Here is a 3,077-nt window from a genome sequence, read left to right as displayed (position 1 = left end):
TTCATCGATACTGATATAGGTCAAATTGCCCTAAATTTACTCCCTCAAATAAGAGATCGTGGTTAGTACTTAAAGGTCGAATTCCACAAAGCTATTTTGTTCACACAATAGGCCAAAGTGTCAAAATTAAGCTAGATGAATATAAAAAATAAAAAGAAAGTAAAATAAGCAAATAACAGATTGATTGGTTGTAAGACAAGATAATAAAACGTCAGGTTTAGGGTATTCTTAGGAAACACATGATTAGTAGTTCTAGAAATACCTAGGTTGTTATCGAACCGTTCTTAAACTCAAACTCTAATTATAGAATAATCAGTGATGTTCCGTGAAACTCACTATGCCCAGAGCTAAAAATTTTGGTGATGTGCCTTGAAGATTAAAAGTAATTAAGTTTTGAAGATTCAAGAACAAAAAGAAAAACTAAGAGATAAAAGCTAGATCCTTCGGACAAATCCCAAAGTGATCTATTTATACTAAAATGTTGAAAACTCTAGATTCACTAGAAGACAAGAGACTTGAGGCGGTTTGGACGATTGCTCGATCTTGGGGATCGAGTAAACAGGGTGCTGCAAAGTCTGCGCCTTTGCCTGCATGCTCTGAGTGATCAATTGGTCGAGTAGATGCTTCTTCCTCTCCTATCTGTATGCTTAGATGTCTTGTTGATTGGGGAATGAGGAGGATCCGAAGAGGCTTTGATAGATCAACAAATCTTGTAGAGTAGGTCGCCCTTGGTCGAGTAAATGGGTCGAGTAGAGGATAAAGTAAGAGGGGCGAGTAAACTGATCTGCTGCTTCCTCTGTGGCTGCCTGGATCGAGTAAACTGCTCGAGTGAATTACTGCCTCCTCTGTAGCTGCCTGGATCGAGTAAACTGGTCGAGTAGATTGCTATGTTGCTTCCCTCCTGGTTGGATAGAGTAGAGGGTCGAGTAGAATCCTTGTAAGCTCTTTCTGCACCTGAAAACACACCAAAACATGCAATATGTATGCAAGATGATCCTAAATGCTTAAGTGTGCAAAATAAGCTAAATGTGATGCAAAATGATATGATACAATGAGTGATCACTAAGCTAAATGATGATAAATACATGCCTAAAATGAGTAAAATACAATGTTATCACTTGCCCTCAAAGAAAACATAAAAGCCGAACCCGTGGAAGAGGTTTTGAAAAACAAAGGAACTCCCAACATTCTTTAGTCTTTTGCCATGATTATTGTAACCAAATCCATATGCCTAGCAAGTCTAATCAAATTCTAACCAACATGTACTTCTCCGCAAGCTTACACAACATTCTAGATTCCATACCTAAGTTTCTCAACTATATCCACGAGATCGCCCATCCCACTTCTTAAATCAAAGATAAAGAATACCTCCGTTTTGAAGAGAAGAATCTCACAAAGAATGGAATGAATGAAGATTCAAACCTCAGACAATTAGAATTTTAGCGTATCTTTGAACCGTCTAAGTATTGTATAAAAGGACTCTAGAAATAACAAAAAGACACAAAAACCTATATTTAAAACATAGCTAAAAACAGTAAAAATAGCAGTACCTATCACAGGGATTTGAATTAGGTGTGGGCTGTGAAGGAGGTGCAGAATCATCAGTCTCTCAAGCGCAATGGTGTCGATCGATAGGGGGTGTGGTGTCGAGCGACACTAGTTCTTTGCAGCTTTCATCTGCGAGCTTGGAGGTGAAATCTGAGCAGCCATAGAAGATGTGTCTTTGTTGGTGGCAATACTCCTGATAGGCACTATAAATTTTGAACCATCCATGCCGAACTCCATCTCCACATCGCATATGTTAAGGGAGATCCTATCTTTCTTCACATCAATCCTAGCACCAGGTGTAGCTAGAAAAGCTATACCAAGGATGAGAGGATCCTTGGGTTCTTCATCATATGCTAGGACCACAAAATCAGCAGGGATGAGGCATTTACCAAGTTTTAGAGGAACATCATCGAGGATACCTTGAGGGATTCGATTGGAACGATCCGCAAAGAGGAGAGTGATCCTTGTTGGCATGTAGTTAGTCATGCCTAGCTTCCCTGCAACAGACTTGGGCATGAGATTGATTCTTGTTCCAAGATGACAGAAGGAGTGGCTGAATCTTCTAGTAGATATCAAGCCGTCAAGAACAAAGCTACCTGGATCAGAGAGTATCTCAGTGCTTTGCCCTTTGGCAGTGGAGCTAACATGTTCAGAAAGCACTACTCTCTTGGACCTGTCATTCTTGACCTTCTTCAACAGTATGGAACTCATATCTCTTGTAAGCAGATTGGCTTCCTCGGTGTGAAGTCCATTGTTGACCAAGCGCTTGACATATCTCAGAAGTTGAGCAGAAGAGTTCTCTGAAGCATCCTTTGGAATGATAGTCAAGATCTTCTCCATTATTGCCTTGCACTTTGCATCATGAATCTCCTGCTTAGAACAACGTTTTCTCGGATATGGACATGAGGAGTGTAAATAGGTTTGGGCTGCATAGGGATACGAACCTCATAAGATGTTGTGCGGACCAAGTGTAGATCGACGCTAGGAGTGTGTCAATTGATACTCTTGTTCATAAATAGTTTTGGAAAACTGTTGACCATATGGTGTCGATCGACATTGGTAGGTGTCGGTCGACACCAGCCCTGCAGCTGCAAGCTCCAACTTGTCCTCTGTATCCAATTTCTCCTATATATTGTCTCCATCTCTAACCAAGATAGCATTGTAGGTCTTTCGAGGATTAGTGTCTAGAGTGCCAAAAAGAAACCTTCTTGTCTCTTGATAGACTAAGAAGTTTGAGCTACTTGAACATCTAGCTTCTTCATGTAAGAGCTCAGATTGTCGATCTTCCCATTAAGATCTGTGTAGATAGCGTCAAACTTGCTATTGAAGTCCACAACTAACTTGGACTGACCCTCAAGAATCTGCTCAAGCATTGATTCGTTCTTACTCTCAGCAGTGGGTGGAGGAGGGGTTTGGTAATAAGAATTACCATAAGTCCTAGTAAAGTTGCTATGAGGATATGCCTTTTGGAAGGCAGATTTTGAGGTGAAACTTGAAGAACTCTGTTCTCTGTAAACTTGTTGCCACTA

At 40.5% G+C, this 3,077-nt stretch overlaps 1 pseudogene across 1 annotated transcript; it reads right to left on the bottom strand.

The window, feature by feature from the left end:
* Positions 1-1,605: 1,605 nt before the first annotated feature.
* Positions 1,606-3,077, bottom strand: AT3G39935 (annotated as a pseudogene; the record flags this gene model as incomplete). Its single annotated transcript has 1 exon — positions 1,606-3,077.

Source organism: Arabidopsis thaliana, chromosome 3, assembly GCF_000001735.4.
Source record: "Arabidopsis thaliana chromosome 3, partial sequence".
Taxonomy (NCBI): Eukaryota; Viridiplantae; Streptophyta; class Magnoliopsida; order Brassicales; family Brassicaceae; genus Arabidopsis; species Arabidopsis thaliana.
The sequence above is the reverse complement of the archived record's forward strand: the minus strand, read 5'-3'. Positions and strand labels throughout refer to the sequence as shown.